Source organism: Cervus canadensis, chromosome 29 (genome assembly GCF_019320065.1).
Source record: "Cervus canadensis isolate Bull #8, Minnesota chromosome 29, ASM1932006v1, whole genome shotgun sequence".
NCBI classification, from domain to species: Eukaryota; Metazoa; Chordata; class Mammalia; order Artiodactyla; family Cervidae; genus Cervus; species Cervus canadensis.
Genome location: NC_057414.1, coordinates 12,454,979 through 12,478,784, shown reverse-complemented (window position 1 = coordinate 12,478,784; position 23,806 = coordinate 12,454,979).

The window sequence follows — 23,806 nt, the reverse complement described above, 5'->3', positions numbered from 1 at the left end:
TTATTGTGTTACTGTTAATTTTCCCTTTCATGCTTGTTAGCATTTGGGTTACACATTGCAGTGCTCCTGTGTTGGGTATACAACACAGGATATATTTATAATTATATATTTATATATAGAATATATATTTGTAATTGTTATATCTTCTTTTTGGATTGATCTTTTGATCATCATGTATTGTCCTTCTTTGTCTCTTTTCACAGCTTTTATTTCAAAGTGTATTTTGTCTGATATGAGTATTGCTACTCCTGCTTTCTTTTGGTCTCCATTTGCATGAAATATCTTTTTCCAGCCCTTCACTTTCAGTCTATATGTGTCCCTTGGTTTGAGGTGGATCTCTTGTAGACAGCATATATAATATATAGGGGTCTTGTTTTTGTTTTTTGTTTTTTCCCCATTTATTTTTATTAGTTGGAGGCTAATTACTTTACAATATTGTAGTGAGTTTTGCCATACATTGACATGAATTAGCCATGGATTTACATGTATTCCCCATCCCAATCCCCCCTCCCACCTCCCTCTCCACCCGATCCCTCTGGGTCTTCCCAGTGCACCAGGCCCAAGCATTTGTCTCATGCATCCAGCCTGGGCTGGTGATCTGTTTCACTATAGATAATATACATGTTTCAATGCTGTTCTCTCGAAACATCCCACCCTCGCCTTCTCCCACAGAGTCTAAAATTCTGTTCTATACATCTGTGTCTCTTTTTCTGTTTTGCATATAGGGTTATCATTACCATCTTTCTAAATTCCACATATATGCATTAGTATACTGTATTGGTCTTTATCTTTCTGGCTTACTTCACTCTGTATGATGGGCTCCAGTTTCATCCATCTCATTAGAACTGATTCAAATGAATTCTTTTTAATGGCTGAGTAATATTCCATGGTGTATATGTACCACAGCTTCCTTATCCATTCGTCTGCTGATGGGCATCATTCAGCCAGTCTTTGTCTTTTGGTTGGGGCATTAAACCAATTTACATTTAAGGTAATTATTGATATGTATGACTCTGTTGCCATTTATTTTGTTGTTTTGGGTTTGAGTTTATAAACTTTTTCTGTGTTTCCTACCTAGAGAAGATCCTTTAGCATTTGTTGAAGAGCTGGTTTGGTGGTGCTGAATTCTCTCAGTTCTTGCTTGCCTGTAAAGCTTTTGACTTCTCCTTCATATTTGAGTGAGATCCTTGCTGGGTATAGTAATCTGGGCTGTAGGTTTTTCTCTTTCATCATTTTAAGTATGTCCTGCCATTCCCTTCTGGCCTGAAGAGTTTCTATTGAAAGATCAGCTGTTATCCTTGTGGGGATACCCTTGTGTGTTATTTGTTACTTTTCCCTTCCTGCTTTTAATATTTGCTCTTTGTGTTTGATCTGAGTTTGATTAATATGTGTCTTGGGGTGTTTTGCCTTAGATTTATCCTGTTTGAGACTCTCTGGCTTTCTTGGACTTGGGTGGCTATTTCCTTCCCCATTTTAGGGAAGTTTTCAACTGTTATCTCCTCAAGTATTTTCTCATGGTCTTTCTTTTTGTCTTCCGCTTCTGGGACCCCTATATTTTGAATGTTGGGATATTTTACTTTGCCTCAGAGGTCTCTGAGGTTGTTCTAATTTAATTATTTTTCCTCTCTGCTTCATTTATTTCCACTGTTCTATCTTTCACCTCATTTAGCCTATCTTCTGCCTCAGTTATTCTACTGTTGGTTCCCTCCAGAGTGCTTTTGATCTCAGTTATTGCATTATTCATTATTGATTGACTCTTATTTATTTCTTCTAGGTCCTTGTTAAATATTTCTTACAATTTTTCAATCCTTGTCTCTAATCTGCTTATCTGTAACTCCATTTTGTTTTCAAGATTTTGGATCATCTTTACTATCATTATTCTGAATTCTCTTTCAGGTAGACTCCCTATCTCTTCCTCTTTGGTTTGGTGGGCATTTATCATGTTCCTTTACCTGCTGAATATTTCTCTGCCTTTTCATTTTGTTTAGATTGCTGTGTTTGGGGTGTCCTTTCTGTATGCTGAAAGTTTGTGGTTCCTTTATATTGTGGTGCTTTCTCCCTGTGGGTGGGTTTGGACTAGTGGCTTGTCATGGTTTCCTGGTTAGGGGTGCTTTTGTCTGTGTTCTGGTGGGTGGAGCTGGATCTCTTCTCTCTGAAGTGCAATGAAGTGTCCAGTAGTGAGTTTTTGGACATCGCTTTGGGAAGCCTGTCTTTTAATGCTCAGGGCTGTGTTTCTGCTTGGCTGGAGAATTAGCATTATATGCCTTCCTCTGGAACTTTTTGACTCTTGGGTGGAGCTTGGTTAGGTATGGAGGATTTTGTGTGATCCTCTTGTCTATTAATGTTCACTGGAATCAGGCGTTCTCTGATGTCCTCAAGTTTTGGAGTTAAGCCTTCTCCTCTGGCTTTCAGTCTTATTCTTACAGTAGCCTCAAGACTTCTCCATCCATATAGCACATATGATAAAACATCTAGGCTAATGGTAAAACAGTTCTCCAAAGCAATGGACACCCAGAGAGGTTCACAGAGTTACATGGAGAGGAGAAGAGGGAGGAGGGAGATAGAGGTGACCAGGAGGAGAAGAGGGGCAGTCTAAGGGGAAGAGAGCAGTCAAGCCAGTAACCACACCCCCTAAGTGAAAATGGGTACTGGAGATTAAATTCTTAATGATACAAAATTTATAACAAATACCAAAAAGCAAAGATTAAAAATCTACAGTAGAGGATAGACTGTCATAAATAGGATATTAAAAATACAAAGAAAATCAATCATAAAAATTGTTATATATATATGAAATTTTGTTTAAAAATAGGGTCTTTTTAATTAATTTATTTTTTATTGAAGGATAATTGCTTTACAGAATTTTGCTGTTTTCTGTCAAACCTCAACATGAATCAGCCATAGGTATACATATACCCCCTCCATTTTGAAACTCCCTCCCATCTCCCTCCCCATCCCACCCCTCTAGGTTGAAACAGAGACCCTGTTTGAGTTTCCTGATCCATACAGCAAATTCCCGTTGGCTATCTATTTTATATATGGTAATGTAAGTTTCCATGTTACTCTTCCCATACATCTCACCTCTCCTGCCCTCTCCACATGTCCATAAGTCTATTTTCTATGTCTGTTTCTCCATTGCTGCTCTGTAAATAGATTCTTCAGTTCCATTTTTCTAGATTTCATACGTATGTTAGAATATGGCATTTATCTTTCTCTTTCTGACTCACTTCACTCTGTATAATAGGTTTTAGGTTCATCCACCTCATTAGAACTGACTCATATGTTCCTTTTTTATGGCTGAGTAATATTCCATTGTGTATATGTACCACATTTTGTCCATTCATCTGTTGATGGACATCTAGGTTGCTTCCATTTTCTAGCTATTGTAAAGAGTGCAGCAATGAACAATGGGATACATGTGTTTCTTTCAATTTTTGTTTCCTCATGGTATATGCTTAAGAGTGGGATTGCTGGGTCATATGGTGATTTTATTCCTAGTTTTTTAAGGACTCTCTATACCGTCTCCCATAGTGGCTATATCAATTTACATTCCCACCAACAGTGCAAGAGTGTTCCCTTTGAGTCACACCATTTCCAGCTTTTATTGTTTGTAGACTTTTTGATGGGGTCACTTTGACTGGTGTGAGGTGATATCTCATTGCAGTTTTGATTTGCATTTCTCTAATAATGAGCGATGTTAAGCATCTTTTCATGTGTTTGTTAGCCATCTGTATGTCTTCTTTAGAGAAATTTCTATTTATGTCTTTCCCCCACTTTTTGACTGTGTTTGTTTTTCTGGTATGGAGGTGTATGAGCTGCTTGTATATTTTGGAAATTAATCTTTGTCAGGTGTTTCATTTGCTACTATTTTCTCCCATTCTGAAGGTTGTCTTTTCACCTTGCTTATAATTTCCTTTGCAGTGCAAAAGCTTTTAAGTTTAATCAGGTCCCACTTGCTTATTTTGTTTTTATTTCCATTACTCTAGAAGGTGTGTCATAGAAGATCTTGCTTTGATTTATGTCATCGAGTATTCTGCCTATAATTTCCTATAAGAGTTTCACAGTTTCTGGTCTTACATTTAGGTCTTTCATCCATTTTGAGTTTATCTTTGTGTATGGTCTTAGGAAATGTTCTAATTTCATTCTTTTGTATGTAGCTATCCAGTTTTCCCAGCACCATTTATTGAAGAGGCTGTCTTTGCCCCATTGTACATTCTTGCCTCCTTTGTAAGAAAGAAGGTACCCATAGGTGCATGGGTTTATTTCTGGGCTTTCTATCTTGTTCCATTTTTCCATATTTCTCTTTAAGTGCCAGTACCATGCAGTCTTGATGACTGTAGCTTTGTAGTATACCTGAAGTCAGGAAGCTTGATTCCTTCCAGTTCCATTCTTCTTTCTCAAGATTGCTTTGACTCTTCAGGGTCTTTTGTGTTTCCATATGAAATGTGAAAATTTTTGTTCTAGTTCTGTGAAAAATGACATTAGTAATTTGATAGGAATCACATTAAATCTGTAGATTGCATTTGGCACTATAGCCATATTCACAATATTATTGATTCTTCTTACCCAGGAACATGGAATATCATTCTGTTTATGTCATCTTTGATTTCTTTCATTGTGTCTTATAATTTTCTGTGTACAGTTCTTTTGTCTCCTTAGGTAAGTTTATTCCTAGATATTTAATTATTTTTGTTGCAATGGTGAATGAGATTTCTTAATTTCTCTTTCTGATTTTTCATTGCTAGTATGTAGAAATGCAGGTGATTTCTGTGTATTGATTTTGTATCCTGCAACTATGCTAAATTCACTGATTAGCTCTAGCAATTTTCTGATACTATCTTTAGGGTTTCTATGTACAGTATCATGTCATCTGCAAACAGTGAGAGCTTTATTTCTTTGTTTCCAATCTAGATTCCTTTTATTTCTTTTTCTTCTCTGATTGTTGTAGCTAGGACTTCCAGAACTATGTTGAATAATAGTGGTGAAAGTGGATACCCTTGTCTTGTTCCTGATCTTAGGGGGAATGCTTTCAATTTTTCACCATTGAGAATAATGTTTGCTTTAGGCTTATTATATGTGGCCTTTACTATATTGAGGTAGATTCCTTCTATGTCCATTTTTTGAAGAGTTTTAATCACAAATATGTTCTTAATTTTGTCAAAGTTTTTTTCTACATCTATTTAGATGATCTTATGATTTTTATCTTTCATTTTCTTAATATGGTATATCACATTGATTGATTTCTGTACATTGAAGAATCCTTGCATCCCTGGAATAAACCCAACTTGATCATGGTGTATGAGCTTTTGATGTGTTGCTGAATTCTGTTTGCTAAAATTCTGTTGAGGGTTTTGCATCTATGCTCATCAGTGATATTGGCCTGTAGTTTTCTTTTCTGTGTGTTGTCTTTGTCTGGTTTTGGTATCAGGGTGACCGTGGCCTTGTAGAATGAATTTGGAAGTTTTACTTCCTTTGCAACTTTTTGAAAGAGTTTTAGAAGGATAGTCATTAGCTCTTCTCTAATTGTTTTATAGAATTCTCCTGTGAAGCCATCTGGTCCTAGGCTTTTGTTTTTGGGGAGATTATTGATCATGGCTTCAATTTCAGTGCTTATAATTGGGTTGTTTGTAATATCTATTTCTTCAAGGTTCCATCTTGGAATACTGAACTTTTGTAAGAATCTGTCCATTTCTTCCAGGTTATCCATTTTATTGCCATATAGTTGTTCATAATAGTCTCTTATAATCCTTTGTATTTCTGCATTGTCTGTTGTAACCTCTCCTTTTTCATTTCTAATTCTGTTGATTGATTCTTATCCCTTTTTTTTGTGATGAGTCTGGCTAAGGGTTTGTAAATTTTGTTTATCTTCTCAAAGAACCAGGTTTTGGTTTTATTAATCTTTACTATGGTTTCTTTCACTTCTTTTCCATTTGTTTCTGGTCAGATCTTTATGATTTTTTCCTTCTACTAATTTTGGGATTTTTTTTTTTTTCTTCTGATTTTTCCAGTTGCTCTAGGTGTAAAGTTAGGTTGTCTATTCAATGTCTTTCTTGTTTTTTGAGGTAGGATTGTATTGCTATAAGCTTCCCTCTTAGAACTGCTTTTGCTGCATCCCATAGGCTTTGAGGAGTTGTGTTTTCATTGTCATTTGTTTCTAGAATTTTTTTTTTTCTTTTGCTTTTGATTTCCTCAGTAACCTGTTGGTTATTTGGAAATGTGTTGTTTAATCTCCAAGTTTTTGTGTTTCTTACAGCTTTTTTCTTATATTCGATATATAGTCTCATAGCATTGTGGTCAGAGAAGATTCTTGATATAATTTCAATTTTCTTAATTTACTGAAGTTTGATTTGTGACCCAAGACATGGTCTATTCTGGAGAACCTTCCATGTGCACTTGAGACAAAGGTGTATACTTCTTCATTTGGATGGAATGTCCTGAAGATATCAATAAGATCCATTTCATTTAATGTATCATTTAAAACTTGTGTTTCCTTATTAATTTTCTGTTTTGATGATCTGTCCATTGGGGTGAGTGGGGTGTTAAAGTCTCCTACTATTATTGGATTACTGTCAATTTCTCCTTTTATGTCTGTGAGTGTTTGTCTTATGTACTGAGGTGTTCCTATGTTGGGTGCATAGATATGTACAATTGTTAAGTCTTCATCTTGGATTGATCCCTTGATCATTATGGAGTGTCCTTCCTTATCTCCTGCAATCTACTTTATTTTAAGGTCTATTTTTTCTGACATGAGGATTGCTACTCCAGCTTTCTTTTGCTTCCCATTTTCATGGAATATATTTTTCCATCCTCTCACTTTCAGTCTATATGTCTTGAGGTCTGAACTGAGTTTCTTTTATACAGCATATATATGGGTCTTTTTTGGTATCCATTCAGCCAGTCTGTGTCTTTTGGTTGGAACAGTTAATCCATTGACATTTAATGTTATTATTGATATATATGTTCCTATTGCCATTTTCTAATTTTGGGGTTTGATTCTGTAGATCTTTTTTCTTCTGTTGTATTTCTTGACTATATAAGTCCATTTAACATTTGTTGTAAAGCTGGTTTGGTGATACTGAATTCTCTTAACTTTTTTTGTCTGAAAAGCTTTTTATTTCTCCATCAGTTTTGAATGAGATCCTTGCTGTTGACAGTAATCTTGGTGACAAATTTTCCCTTTTCAGTACTTTAAATATAACCTGCCATTCCCTTCTGTCCTGCAGAGTTTTTGCTGAAAGATCAGCTGTTATGTGTATGGGGTTCCCCGTGTATGTTACTTGTTGCTTCTCCCTTGCTGCTTTTAATATTCTTTGTGTTTAGTCTTTGTTAGTTTGATTAGTATGTGTTCTTGTGTATTTCTCCTTGGGCTTATCCTGTATGGGACTCTTGTGCCTCTTGGACTTGATTGGCTATTTCCTTTTCCATGTTGGGGAAATTTTCAACTATAATCTCTTCAAAAATTTTCTCATACTCTTTCTTTTTCTCTTCTTCTTCTGGGACCCGTATAATTCAAATGTTGATGTGTTTGATATGGTCCTAGAGATCTCTGATACTGTCCTCAGCACTTTTCATTCTTTTTACTTTATTCTGCTCTTCAGAAGTTAGTACCAACATTTTATCTTCCAGCTCACTGATTCATTCTTCTGTTTCAGATATTCTGCTATTGATTCCTTCTAGAGTATTTTTAAGTTCAGTAATTGTGTCATTTGTCTCTGTATGCTTATTCTTTAATTCTTCTAGGTCTTTGTTAATTGATTCTTGCATTTTCTCCATTTTATTTTCAAGGTATTTGATCATCTTTACTGTCATTATTCTGAATTCTTTTTCAGGTAATTTTCCTATTTCCTCTTCACTTATTTGGACTTTTGTATTTCTAGTTTGTTTATTCATTTGTGCAGTATTTCTGTTTTTTCATTAAAAAAAAAAAAAAATACTGTGTTTGAGGTCTTTTCCCAGGCTTCAAGGAAAGTTGAATTCTTTCCTTGTAGAAGGTTGAATTCTTTCTTCTCTCCTATGGTTTCTGCCCTCCTATGGTTGATCCAGTGGTTTGTGATGAGCTTTGTGTAGGGTGAGATTTGTGCTGAGTTTTTGTTTTTCCTCTAATGGGCAAGGTTGAGTGAGGTGGTACTCCTGTCTGCTGATGACTGGATTTGTATTTTTGTTTTGTTTGTTGTTTAGATGAGGCATCTTGCACAGGGTGCTGCTGGTGGTTGGGTGATGCCAGGTCTTGTAAGCAAGTGGTTTCCTTTCTGTGAGTTCTCACTATTTGATACCCCCTAGGGTTAGATCCAGAGAAGGCAATGGCAACCCACTCCAGTGCTCTTGCCTGAAAAATCACATGGACGGCGGAGCCTGGTAGGCTGCAATCCATGGCGTCACTAGGAGTCGGACACGACTGAGCAACTTCACTTCCACTTTTCACTTTCATGCATTGGAGACGGAAATGGCAGCCCACTCCAGTGTTCTTGCCTGGAGAATCCTAGGGACGGGGAACCTGGTGGACTGCCGTCTATGGGGTCGCACAGAGTCGGACACGACTGAAGTGACTTAGCAACAGCAGCAGCAGCAGCAGGGTTAGATCTCTGCTAGTCTAGGGTCTTGGAGTCAGTGCTCCCACTCCAAAGGCTCAGGGTTTGATCTCTGGTCAGGAACAAAGATTCCACAAGTGGTTTGTTATGACATTAAGGGAGAGTAAAACAAATATCCAAAAATGAGAAACCAAAGACAAACCCCAGAAAAATGGCAATTAAAAAAATCAGGCAAATAATAATCAAAATAATGGAGTATACACATATACTTATACACCCATGAGCAAAGTGAAAAGAGTCCAACAAAAATAAAGTATAGTAGATTGTCTGGTGAACAAAGGAAATGAAAAATTATATTCATCAGTTAAGAACAAAACTAACTTAAGCATAAATTGGAAACAAAACAAAAGCAAGGTGCCAAGTGGGGAATAAAGCAATATAAACAAAACTAGTAAATATGCTGAGAGGAAAGGGAAGAAAGAAAAGAAAGAAAAAATAGATATGCAAAGTTAAATAGAAGTACATGAAGAAGATTTATATACATTAAAGAATAGCTGCAAGGCGAAAAGAACAATAGGAAAAGCAAACAAAGGAATAAGTGTAGAGAAAATGTAATAGGCTTAAATGATTAAAAATTAAAATTATTAAAAAGAGAAAAAGAGAAAAAAATAGAAGAAGAAAGAAAAAGAGGGAAAACAGGAAAACTCCACAGAACTGTAAAAGCCCAATGCAGAGGCAGAGGTTTATAATTACAATAGAAAGTTTGAATATACACATATACATATGCACCCATAAACAAAATCAAAACAGTCCAACAAAAATTAAGCACAATAGATTGACCTGGAGAACAAAGGAAACCAAAAATTGTATCTCCCAGAACAAAATTAATTAAAGCACAAACTGGAAGACAAAACTAAAGCAAAGTGCCAATAGGGGAATTAAAAAAAAAAAAAATGAAAATAAAGCTAAAAAAATATGTTGAGAGAAAAGGAGAGAAAGAATAGATATGCAAAATTAAATAGAGGTAGATAAAGAAGATTTATATATGTTAAAGATTAACTGCAGGGGGAAAAGAACAGTAGGAAAAGAAAACAAAGAAATAAATGTACAAAAATAATAATAGTTTTAAAAAATTAAAATTAAAAAGATAGAAAAGAAAAAAAGAAAAGGAAAACTCCACAGAACTGCAAAAGCCCAAAGTAGAGGAAGAGGTTTATAATAACAATAAAAAATGTGGCTGAGGGAGAAGAAAACAAACAAACAAAAAACCTCAAAAGCTTAATTGGATTTCTTAGTGCCAATAAAATTGACAACTACAACAGAGAGGGGAAAAGGAAAAGAAAAAAACATCCAAAAGAATCTACAAAACAAGTCAAAACATAAGAATAATAAATGTTTATCTTGAGTCATTGCTGTCAGAGTCCTTTCCCTCGCTGGGAGTCACAGCCCAACTCACCTCCCTAGGATGCCCTCCAAGACTGTGCTGGTCTCTGGACCTGCTGTGGGGGCAGCTCAGATTCTAGTGCAGATTAAATCCAGACAATCAACTAAGCAGACTCTGTGAATATGGAATATATAAAAGGCCACTGAGAGCTCCCACAGAAGAAAATGCACTAGTTCTGACAGCTGTGAGCATTGGAGGCAGGAAGACACAGGAGAAGGACCAGATGAGCATCTGTGACTCTCAGCTGGCGTTCTGCAGGCACTTCTGTGTCTGAAGCTGTGTTCCTGATGTATCCGTGGAGAGAGATGTATTCCATGTCACCTACTCCTCTAGCATCTTAAAAAACGAAAAGTAAAAGAGTAATAAAGAACTTAAAAAAAAAAATTAAAAAGTGGTAATATTAAAAATATGTCTAGGAATTTCTCTGGAGCTATTGTGGCCAGTGTGGATTCAGTTCAGTTTCAGATAGTTTCTTGTTACAGCTTATACTTCTTCTCAAGGTCTCTAGGCCCCCTCCAATTCTTAGTCAGTGCTAACTACAGGGTTTTAATCTGTTGCACCTGTCACTTCCAGAGCGGTTCCCTCTTCTTTGTTTATTTTGGCTTCTTCTGTTTGCAAGTCTCTTCAGTGTCTAATTTCTGCCCCGACACAAGGGGGTGAAGGTGGCCACTTATTTAGGCTCGCTTGTTCAGTTGTGCTCTGGAGAGGGAGGAACGCTGCCAGCCATTATCACTGGCGTGTGTGGGGAGCACGTGCAGTGTGTGGACCACACTGGGTTTGCCCCCGCTCACGGCATGTGTGCTTTCCCCGTCTACACTGTCCGGGCTCCAGGTTGCTCTGCAGGAGAACTGTCTAAAGCGGGCCATGGGTTGCATGCACTTCCCAGGTCTAAGCCGCTCAGGTTCAGGTTCTCGGGTACTCCACAAAGACACAGACTCGGGTGGGCCTGAGTTTTGTGCACTTCCCAGATCCGAGCAGCTCCGGCAACCAGGTGCTTGGCAAGCACACTTTCTCAAGTGGTCTGTGTATCTTAATCACCTCCCAGGGCCCGGCCGCTTGGTTTCCTGCTGTCGGAGCACCGTCTCAGGTGTGCCATATGTCTCCTCTGGGGAGCTCATCTCCGACTGTGACCCTCCTGGTGCGTGTCAACCATCCAGGATCCCAGGAAGACTTGGTTAGCAACTGGGAGCCCACTCACAGTTTGGTAGAGGATGCCATCTCTGGGGCTGAGATTACCTGTCGCATTCCGGCTCTGGCTGTTGCCCGCTGGCCTCCCTGCCTCCAGTGGAGGATGGGCCAGTCCGCTGCAGACTAGCTCTCCTCTGGTATTCACTCAGTCCTTTGTTCTATGAGCAGGCCAGGCTGCTCGTTAGAGCCTTTCACGGGAAATTTCTCTCTCTCCCCTTTTCTTTTTCTTTCTCTGCCTATCCCACAGTTTGTGTTGCTAGCTCACGTTAGCTCCCTCAGATTGTCCTCAGAGCATTCAGGCATGGTCTTTACCCTAAGCAATGCAGCCCGCACCTCCCTGTTCAGCCCCTGCTTGCTAGTGGCAGATGCTAGCGTCTGGGCTGCTTCTCCTCTGGGAATTGTGGTTAAATGCATTTTCTGTGGTTGTGTGTGTGTGTGTGTTTTCCCCTAGTGGTTATGTTGCCCTCTGATATTCCAAAACTCCCCACAGACCCGCCTGTGAGAGGGTTTCCTACTGTTTGGAAACTTCTCCTTCAAGACTCCCTCCCCAGAACGGGTCTCTGTCCCTCTTTTCTCTTTTTGTCTTTTATATTTTGTCCTACCTGCTTTCGAAGAGAATGAACTGCCTTTCTGGGTGCCTAGTGTCCTCCGCCAGCATTCAGATATTGCTTTGCAGAAGCTGCTCAACATTCAAATGATCTTTTGATGAATTTGTGGGGGAGAAAGTGGTTTCCCTGTCCTATTCTTCTGCTATTTTGGGGCCGCTCCCCTTTATCTAATTTCTAACAGTGTTTTCTTTTTCCTTTTTAAAATGGAGACTTTAATGTTCTCTATGTATTAAATCCTGTTGACTGCAAACAAGAACAAGTTTGCTTTTTTTCTTTTTGATTTTAATGACTTTTCTGTTCCTTCTCTATTTTTTCTGGCTAGGTCTTTCAATAATCTGTTGAATAGATTTGGCAAGAATGGGAATCTTTGTTCCTGACTGTAACTGGAAAAGTTTAATATTATCATTAATGAGTATCATGTTTGCTCTGGCCTTTTCACATATGACCTTTATTGTTTTCAGGTACATTTTTTCCATTCTTATTTTATGGAGAGCTTTATCATGAAAGAATGTTAATTATGTAAAATGTTTTTCTTTATCTACTGAAATGCTTATATGCTTTCTTATATAAAGAACAATGGACAGAGGTTTGTGATATTGTATAGGAGGCAGTGATCAAGACCATCCCCAAGAAAAAGAAATGCAAAAAGGCAAAATGGCTGTCTGAGGAAGCCTTTCAAACAGCTTAGAAAGGAAGATAAGCTAAAGGCAAAGGAGAAAAGGAAATATATACACATTTGAATTCAGAGTTTCAAAGAAGAGCAAGGAGAGATAAGAAAGTCTTCCTCAGTGATCAGTGCAAAAAAAAAAAGGAAAACAATAGAATGGAAAAAACTAGAGATCCCTTCAAGAAAATTAGAGATCCCAAGGGAACATTTCATGCAAAGATGGGTTCAATAAAGGACAGAAATGATATGGACCAAACAGAAAAAGAAGATATTACGAAGAGGTGGCAAGAATACATGGAAGAACTATATAAAAAAGATATTTGGGACCCAGAGAATGAACAGTGGTGTGATCACTCACCTAGAGTCAGACATCTGGAATGCGAAGTCAAGTGGACTTTATGAAGCATCACTATGAACAAAGCTAGTGGAGGTGTAGGAATTCCAGTTGAGCTATTTAAAATCCTAAAAGATGATGCTGTGAAAGTGATACACTCAATATGCCAGCAAATTTGGAAAATTCAGCAATAGCCACAGGACTGGAAAATGTCAGTTTTCATTCCAACCTCAAAGAAAGGCAATGCCATAGAATGTTCAAACTACCACACAATTGCACTCATCTCACATGATAATAAAGTAATGCTCAAAATTTTACAAACCAGGCTTCAGCATTATGTGAACAGAGAACTTCCAGATGTTCAAGCTGGTTTTAGAAAAGGCAGAGGAACCAGAGATCAAATTGCCAACATCCGCTGGATCATAGAAAAAGCAAGAGTTCCAGAAAAATATCTACTTCTGCTTTATTGACAATGCCAAAGCCTCTGACTGTGTGGACATAACAAACTGTGGAAAATTATTCAAGAGATCTCTTCAAGAAAGTTAGAGATCCCAAGGGAACATTTCTTGCAAAGATGGGCACAGTAAATGACAGAAATGGTATGGACCAAACAGAAAAAGAAGATATTACGAAGAGGTGGCAAGGATACATGGAAGAACTATACAAAAAAGATACCAGACCAACCGGCCTGCCTCTTGAAAAATCTGTATGCAGGTCTAGAAGCAGCAGTTAAAACTGGACATGGAACAACAGACTGGTTCCAAATTGTGAAAGGAGTATGTCGAGGCTGTATGTTGTCCCCTTGCTTATTTAACTTACATGCAGAATACATCATAAGAAACGCTGGGCTGGATCAAGCACAAGTTAGAATCAAGATTGCCAGGAGAAATATCAATAACCTCAGATATGCAGATGACACCACCCTTATGGCAGAAAGTGAAGAATAACTAAAAGAGCCTCTTAATGAAGGTGAAAGAGGAAAATGAAAAAGTTGACTTAAAGCTCACTTTCAGAAAATGAAGATCATGGCATCTGGTCCCATCATTTCATGGCAAATAGATGGGGAAACGGTGGAAACAGTGACAGACTTTATTTGAGGGGGCTCCAAAATCATTGCAGATGGTGACTGCAGCCATGAAATTAAAACACTATTTCAAGACTTGCTCCTTGGAAGGTAAGTTATGACCAACTTAGACAGAATGTTAAACATCATAGACATTACTTTGCCAACAAAGGTCTGTCTAATTAAACCTATGGTTTTTTTTCCAGTAGTCATGTATGGATGTGAGAGTTGGACTATAAAGAAAGCTGAGTGCCAAAGAATTGTTGCTTTTGAACTGTGTTGTTGAAGACTCTTGAGAGTCCCCTGGACTGCAAGGAGATCCACCAGTCCATCCTAAAGGAAATTAGTCCTGAATATTCATTGGAAGGGCTAATGTGGAAGCTGAAACTCCAATACTTTGGTCTCCTGATGCGAAGAACTGACTCATTTGAAAAGTCTCTGATGCTGGGAAAGATTGAAGGTGGGAGGAAAAGGAGATGACAGAGGATGAGATGGTTGGATGGCATCACCGACTCAATGGACATGAGTTTGAGTAAGCTCCAGAAGTTAATGATGGCCAGGGACCCCATGATGCAGTCCATGGGGTCACAAAGAGTTGGACACGATTGAGCGACTGAACTGAACTGAACTAATTGAGATGCTTATATACTTTCTATCCTTTATTCTGTTGATGTCACATTAGTTAATTTTCTTATTTTACACCAGCCTTGATATCAAGCATATACGTGTGCATGCTAAGTCACAGTTATGTCTGACTGTTTGCAACCCCATGGACTGTAATTTGCTATGCTCCTCTGTACATGGGATTCTCCAGGCAAAGATAGTGGTGTAGGTCTCCATTTCCTCCTACAGGGGATCTCCTGGACCCAGGGATCTAAGCGGGTTCTTTGCCACTAGTGCCACCTGGGAAGCTTGAAATCCCACTTACTCATGATGTATGATTCTTTTAATGTGCTGATGGATTCAGTTTGCTAGTTTGTTGAGGATTTTTGCATAAAGAATACTTCCCAGATGGCTCAGTGGTTAAGAATCTGACTGCCAATGAGGGAGATGAAGGAGATGCAGATTCAATCCTGGTATCAGAAACATCCCCTGGAGAATGGAATGACAACCAACTCCAGTATTCTTGCCTGTGAAATCCCATGGACAGAGGAGACTGGCAGGCTACAGTCTGCAGGGGTCTCAAAGAGTTGGACAGGACTTAGTGATTTAACAACAAGATGCTCTACTCTTCAGGTCAGTTCAGCTGCTCAGTTGTGTCCAACTCTTTGCAACTCCCTGGACTGCACCACGCCAGGCCTCCCTGTCCATCACCAATTCCCGGAGTTTACTCAAGCTCCTGTCCATTGAGTCGGTGATGCTGTCCAACCATCTGTCTTCCCCTTCTCCTCCCACCTTCAATCTTTCCCAGCATCAGGGTCTTTTTCAATGAATCAGCTCTTTGCATCAGGTGGCCAAAGTATTGGAGTTTCAGCTTCAGCATCAGTCCTTCCAATGAACACCAAGGACTGATCTCTTTTGGTTGGACTGGTTGGATCTCCTTGCAGTCCAAGGGACTCTCAAGTGTCTTCTCCAACACCACAGTTCAAAAGCACCAATTCTTCAGTGCTCAGCTTTCTTTATGGTCCAAGTCTCACATCCATACATGACCACTGGAAAAACCATAACTGACCAGACAGGCCTTTTTTGGCAAAGTAATGTCTCTACTTTTTAATATGCTTCTAGGTTGGTCATAACTTTTCTTCCAAGGAGCAAATGTCTTTCAATGTCATGGCTGAAGTCACCATCTGCAGTAGTTTTGGGGCCCCCAAAATTAAAGTCTGTCCCTCTGAGAACCCCATGAACAGTATGAAAAGCCTCTACTGTTGGCTGCATATATATCTGTAATTATTATATCTTCCCGGTGGGTTGGACTTTTCATCATCCTTCTTTATCTCTTGATTAAAGTTTATTTTTCTGACATTAGTATATCAGAAATTATGTAACTAAAGTATCCTTTCTCTTGGTTGCTATTTACATAGACTATTTAATATCCCTTCATTTTCAGTCTATGTGTGTGCTTAAACCTAAAGTGACTTTTTTTTTTTTATTAGTTGGAGGCTAATTACTTCACAACATTTCAGTGGGTTTTGTCATACATTGATATGAATCAGCCATAGAGTTACACATATTCCCCATCCCGATCCCCCCTCCCACCTCCCTCTCTACCCGATTCCTCTGGGTCTTCCCAAATCTTTTGGACTCTATGGGAGAAGGCGAGGGTGAGATGATCTGTGAGAATAGCACTGAAACATGTACATTATCAAGTGTGAAACAGATCACCAGATCACCAGTCCAGGTTGGATGCATGAGACGAGTGCTCAGGGCTGGTGCACTGGGAAGACCCAGAGGGATGGGATGGGGAGGGAGGCGGGAGCGGGGTTCAGGATGGAGAACACATGTAAATCCATGGGTGATTCATGTCAGTGTATGGCAAAAACCACTACAATATTGTAAGGTAATTAGTCTCCAACTAATAAAAATAAATGAATATGTGTGTGTGTGTGTGTGTGTGTGTGTGTGTGTGTATCTGTCTGTTCTTAAAAATACTCAAACACTCTATGTCTTTTGATTGGGAAGTTTAAACTATTTACATTTAACGCAAATTAACTATTGATAGGGAAATATTTGCTATTGTCATTTTGTTCATTGTACTCTGTTAGTCTTGTAGTCCTCTTGTCTGTCTTTCCCCCTCCTAATGTCTTTTCTGTTTTGTCAAGTTTTTAGTATTAGTTCCCTTGTTTCTTCTGTGTACCATCTATTGGAATTTTGTGTGCATGTGTTTGTGTGGTTACCTTGGGGATTCCATGAAACATCTTTTATTTATAACAGTCTGCTTAAACTGATGACACTTCATTTCTCTCCCATGAAAGTCAGAGACAAGGATAGAATTTTGAAAGAAGCAAGGGAAAAATAAATTGTCACATACAAAGGAACCCCCTAAGACTATTAGTGGATTTTTCAACAGAAACATTACTGCCAAGAATGAAGTGGGATGATAGATTCAAAGTGCTAGAAAAACAAACTAATGAGTAAATGAACAAGCAAATTCATAATCAAGAATATTATGCTTGAAAAAGCTGTCCTTCAAACATGAAGAAAAGATAAAAACTTTCCCAGACAGCAAAAGCTTAGGGATTCAGTAATACTAGACCCGTCTTACTAGAAATGCTGTATAAAGTCTCCAATTTGAAATGAAAGAAAATCAGGCATTATTTTGAAATATGTTTGTATTATGTTTACTTATCACAACAATACTATGTAGTATATATATACATTTTCCATATGGGCTTCCCTTGTGGCTCAGCTGGTTAAAGAATCTGCCTGGGAGACCTGGGTTCCATCCCTAGATTGGGAAGATCCCCTGGAGAAGGAGAAGGCTACCCATTCCGGTATTCTGGTCTGGAGAATTCAGTGGACTACAGCCCATGGTGTCGCAAAGTGTCGACACGACTGAGCGACTTTCACTTTCACTTTTTCATGATAGGATATGACAAGTCTTTACTATGTTGTGGCGATTATACATTTAAGCACCATCATAAGTCATAATTTACTAAGATAGCAGCCCCAAACTTGCTTTTCCAGCTTCCTTTACATCATATGCCCACTTTACTCCTCTAGATTCATTCGCAGAAGAGGGTAATATAAATCAGGAAGTATCGGGTTGAATCAATTTTTCTGGCGAAGCAATAGAGCACAATAAAGAGATTGCATAATAGTGATGGATTCTGTTAATAGTAGTAATGTCCTGTCTGTGTTCAGTGCCCTGTGCTGCAAGCTGTGGTTTCTCTGGGCAGTGGTATTGCCCAAAAAAGTGTGATTCGGTGATTTTTGCCACTAAACTGGCTTCACATCTCTGGTTCTTTATCTATGTCTCCGAAATCGTCAAGATTCTGTGAGTTGGATTTGCATACTGTGTTCTTAAGACAGAGGTTGGCAATGCTTGTTTTTGTAAATAAAGATTTACTGGAGTGTAGTCACACCTATTTATTTATATTGTCTATGGCTGTTTTTGTTAAAATGTCCATCTAGGGTGTTTTCAATAGAGACCATTTGGTCCACCAGTCTAAAATATTTACTCTTTGGCTTAAGGAGAAAAAGTTTTCTGAGACCTGCTTTAACGAATACCTTTCTGTACACGCCACAACTTCTGAATCCATGCGCCTCAACTGGAGGGTGTGTGTGCTGCAACTATAGAGCCCACGTGCAAACCCATGTGCCACAATGAAAGATCCCACACAACACAGTGAACACCCCCACTCCCCACAACTTTAGTGCCACAACTAAAACCTGATACAGCCAAAAGCAAAAGATAAATAAATAAATATGAATGTTAAAAAGAAAGAAAAGATGAAACTGTCACAGTTAAAGATACCTTTCCCCTTTAGTTAGCTAGAGTGCGTTTTGTGTTGTGTTCAACTAAGATCCTGATTGATACCATCTGTTTTAAAAATGAGAAAACTTGGCCAAAATGAATTTAAATAATATTCTATAGTTCACACATATTTCAGTTCAGTTCAGTTCAGCTCAGTCACTCAGTCGTGTCCGACTCTTTGCAACCCCATGGACTGCAGCACACCAGGCCTCCCTGTCCATCACCAACTCCAGGAGTTTACCCAAACTCATGTCCAATGAGTCAGTGATGCCATCCAACTATCTCATCCTCTGTCGTCCCCTTCTCCTCCCACCTTCAATCTTTCCCAACATCAGGGTCTTTTCAAATGAGTCAGTTCTTTGCATCAGGTGGCCAAAAAGTATTGGAGCTTTAGCTTCAACAACAGTCTTACCAATGAACACTCAGGACTGATCTCCTTTAGGATGGACTGGTTGGATCTTCTTGCAGTCCAAGGGACTCTCAAGAGTCTTCTCCAACACAACAGTTCAAAAGCATCAATTCTTTGGCGCTCAGCTCTCTTTATAGTCCAACTCTCACATCCATACGTGACTATTGGAAAAACCATAGCCTTGACTAGATGGGTATTTGTTGGCAAAGTAATATCTCTGCTTTTTAATATGCTGTCTAGGTTGGTCATAGCTTTCCTGCCAAGGAGTAAGTGTCTTTTAATTTCATGGCTGTAATCACCATCTGCAGTGATTTTGGAGCCCCCAAAAATAAAGTCTGCTACTGTTTCCCCATCTATTTGCCATGAAGTGATGGGACCAGATGCCATGATCTTTGTTTTCTTAATGTTGAGCTTTAAGCCAACTTTTTCACTCTCCTCTTTCACTTTCATCAAGAGACTCTTTAGTTCTTCACTTTCTGCCATAAGGGTGGTGTCCTCTGCATATCTGAGGTTATTGATATTTCTCCCAGCAGTCTTGATTCCAGCTTGTGTTTCATCCAGCCCAGCATTTTTCATGACGTACACTTTATATAAGTTAAATAAGAAGGGTGACAATACACAGCCTTTACATACTCCTTTTCTTATTTGGAAGCAGTCTGTTCCATATCTGGTTCTAATTGTTGCTTCCTGACCTATATAACGATTTCTCAAGAGGCAGATCAGTTGGTCTGGTATTCCCATCTCTTGAAGAATTTTCCACAGTTTATTGTGATCCACATAGTCAAAGGCTTGGCACATATATTTAGTAAGTAGTAGAACTAGGATATAAACCTCAAGGATTCACCTCTAGAGCCCAACTTTTTAACTAAATACTGTAGTTCTTCTGTTATATTTTATGCTGGATTTAGGGTTGGTAACTACATTCGAGGGACTCTTCACTCAAGTTTTCAGTTTTCATGTATATATATGCATTGATAAAACATTGACAGATTTAGGAACTACATATGTTTAACTTTATTGCCTTAGAGCTGGGCTCAGATTAAGGCTTTATTAGTCAAAGTAGTTTTTCTTTATCCTAGATTGTGATTTGATATTAACCTTGTTTAATATAGTGCTAATTGTATTTAACTCTTTGTTAATTCTGATATATTACATAAACCATTTTCTTTTTTGCTACTTTTCATGACACTAGTATCCAAAAGCATTTGTTGTTGTTCATCACTAAATTTTGTTTGGCTCTTTTGTGACTCCATGGATTGTATCCTGTCAGGCTCTGCAGCCTTGGGATTTCCCAGGCAAGAACACTGGAGTGGGTTGCCATTTCCTCCTCCAGAGGATCTTCCCAAACCAGGGATCAAACCGAGGTCTTCTGCTGGGCAGATGGATTCTTTACCACTAGGCCACCACGGAAGCCCATATAAGCCCATTGTTAAATTTTAATGGATTAGTTCAGTGCTAGGCTCAACTAGAAGTTCCTGCATTTAGAAACAAATGGTGACTAAAATTAGATTAATTTGTATAAAAATCATAGCACCAAATCATCAGGTGATGATAGTATCCAGTGTAATACTTTCGTAGGTTAAAAAAAAGAAGAATTTTATGAAATTGTAAAATGCAAAAGTCCTGAAGTTTAATTCATGTGAGAGAAACTTGCCTTTAAAAATAAGAATTTGAGAAATAGACATTAAAAGAGAAAAATAAAATAAAAAATGAGATGAACTCTAAGCTCTGGACTAGTTTCCTCATTATCTTTAGACAATCTTCATTGCCTATGGATTTGATCAGACATCTTGCCTATCTGAATATTCCAGTCATTTCATACTGATTTCTTCCTAATTATTGGAATTTTACTTCATGCTTTTTTGTTTGTTTGTTTGTTTGTTTGTTTGACTTTGTTTCCAAATCCCAACACAGCAACTAGGGAAAGAGACTGATTCCTTAGAGGTAAAATATGTGGTTTTAATACAAGGAGTTTTAAGTAACTAAAATTTTAATACCAGGAGCTTTAAGTAAACAGGAATGAGAATTTTTGTCATCACAAGTTGAGGAAAGTTATAAAATATTTAGTCTCAGTTACTCCATTATAGTATTCTTTACACAAGGAAAGTGAATTTATTTTATATAAGATTTAGCAGACTGAAACAATATCATGCTATTGACGCATTATCTGACTCTGAGAATGAAAAAAAGAAACGAAGACATTTTGACTATTGATGTGTATCTTCTCTAAGGAAAGAAATAAAATTAAAGCAATGTTTAGAAGTTGAATTTCTTACTTAATTATCTAAATTTGAATAAATCTTTTAGTTCAAGTGTTGAGTAATGATAAAAGAAATGTGACAAATTTCTTATTATTTCTAATAAAACATGGTGATATCTTTTTCTGTTTCTTTCTCTCCTCTTTCTCTTGATATCTAAATATGGATATAGATATATATTTATCTATAATTGAGAAATTGCTTCACAGATTTTTGGATTCAAAATTACTCAATAATAACATACATATTTTAAAAAATCAAATAATATTCTCACTTTGATTCAGGTTACTAAAATGTTGATGAGAAAAGGGGATTTTTACACCATTAGTTTGCCTTCCTCTGTCAGTGGGACTTAACAAGGGTAGGATTAAAAAGGCATCCCTTGGTGACACAGAGGAGGTAAAATGGCTTTTATGTAAGCAGAGTGGAGCAAAGAGTTGGTACTTCAGCTCCTTAGTATGCCCTCTCTTTTCAAGAAATTGACGATTTGTGGGGGAAAAAATGATTTTTTATGTCTTGCTTGTGCTGCAAGGCCATCATTCATCTTATTAAAATGTGCATCTAAAAACGCAAGATGTGATTGAATGTCATTCATTTTGATCCCATTGATCACATAGTGTCTGTCGGTCCCAGTGCAATCTGTCAAGGTAAGACAATAGTTTAAAGATGGAAGCAAATGAACTTAGTCATTTCACAATTCCCAAGGACAAAAACTGCTTTTTAAAACTTTCTACACGTATTACTATTCCTTGTAGTTATTGAACTGAGTTCACAATTAGCAATCGGTTGGGTTTGTTATTATATTTGAAAGTCTTATGTGACAGAGGTATGCAAGAAGCTCCAGTTAGACTACCATATAGCAACAACAACAAAAAATCTATTAGCTTTATCTTAATACATACTTTATGGAGCATTTTTGAAATATATGAATCTATGTAATCTGCAACCATTAATTTGACATTTTGTTCTTGCCTTAGGAATAAGCATTGTAACTTTCTTCTATATTTACTCTCCAGCAGTAGTCCTCATTGCTGGGTACTGATAGCACGTGTGTGCTAAGTCACTTCAGTCGTGTCCGACTCTTTGAGGCCCCATGGACTGTAGCCACCATGCTCGTCTGTCCATGGGATTCTCCAGACAAGGATACTGGAGTGGGTTGCCATTTCCATCTCCAGTACTGATATCACACAATGTGTGAGATTTTACTTTAGAAAAATTGCATTTACAAGCAGAGGATAGGATGGGAAAATAAGAAAAACAGAGTATGATGACCAAGATCTTAGAAGGATAAAATCTTGAATCACATTTACAGGACATTCTATCTTGCAGAAAAGTGTTGGTTTTCTTTTTAAGGTTTCTGATAACTCTGAGTATCAGGAGGATTTTTTTTCCAATTTACCAATGGAGATAGAGAGGAAATGATTCTGCCAGAAAGAGTGGCTATTTTAGAACACTAATTCTATAAGTCTTAGGAATATCCTTAGATGTATGCTTCAGGAGCACAATATCGGGCTCTTGTGGGTTTGGAGTGAGAATCCTTTAATTGATAGTGAGGTCTTTTAGCAGTGAGCTTGAAAGTGGGGCCAGGGACACTTTGATCTCAAAAAGGCTCAAAAAAGAGAGCCATGATGCTTTCAAATACAGTGACTGATTCTAATTAAATCTTTGGGCTACCAAGGGATCTTTGCACCCAGCTCTGAATAAACACTGATGTTCAAATGTATTAAACTTTCCGGGGCTGAAAGACTAAGAAGACTATTGATGATGAGCTCTCACCCATTTTGAAGGAGTCCACACAAAGATATACTTGGTGGAGACCTTGCTGGATATTTTAATGAGTGTGTAAGGAAGTTCAGGTTAGAAGAAAGAGGGAAAAAACAAATTTTTTTTTTCCTGTACATATTTTACTTTGGTAGTGAATCAATTTTAACCTGGTCTATTAAAATATTCTTGTAGTTTATTTTATAAGTAACATATGTATATTAAATACAATTGTTTAATTGCTAAATTGTGCCTGACTCTTTGTGACCCCATGGGCTGTAGCCCTCAAGGCTCCTATGTCCATGGGATTTTCCAGGCAAGAATACTGGAGTGAAGAATACATTTCCTTCTCCAGGAGATCTTCTTGACTCAGGGACTGAACCCAGGGCTTTCTGCATTGCAGGCAAGTATTTTACTGCTGAGCCACCTGGGCAGCCCATGTAATTTGTACATGCAATTTTTGTACCTTTGTTCCATTATTTTCTTAGGAAAAATCCCTAAAAGTAAAATGGCTGGATGAATGTGTTCATTCATTTTAAGGCTTAAGGTGGCTTATTTGAAACATAGAATGATTGTACCACTCTCTAAAAACTTACTTTTAAGTTTAATTTTTTTTTCTGCACTTAACATACTTTGATCTTTATTTTCTTATTCTCTGAATCCCCTGAATTAACACTTATTCTTTCCTTTCTTTCATGCATTCTTCCCCTTATTCACTCTCTTATTCAGTGATAACAGCCTAATGTTTGCTCCAAATTATTACAACATGGGGACTTGAGAGAGAAAAGAAGGTGAAAAAATTTTTGATATGTATATTTAGAAAAATATGGTAGCTTGTAATAAACATGAGATGCAAAATTAGAAGACAGATTTAATAAATAACTTCTGTGATTCATTGTGTGTCACTTGACATTTTTGAGGTCTGATTAATCATCTTTAAAAAGTAGAAGAAAACAGTAACTACTTAAATAGATAAGCATATATGCAAGTATTTTGTAAACCGAAAAGCTGTGTACAAAAAATGATTGGGATTTTGCTTTATACATGCAAGATGAAATTCTTTAAACCCTCAATCATGGATATTTATCTGGATTGATAGATCAAAATCAAATCTATTAATCTGAGTAAACAT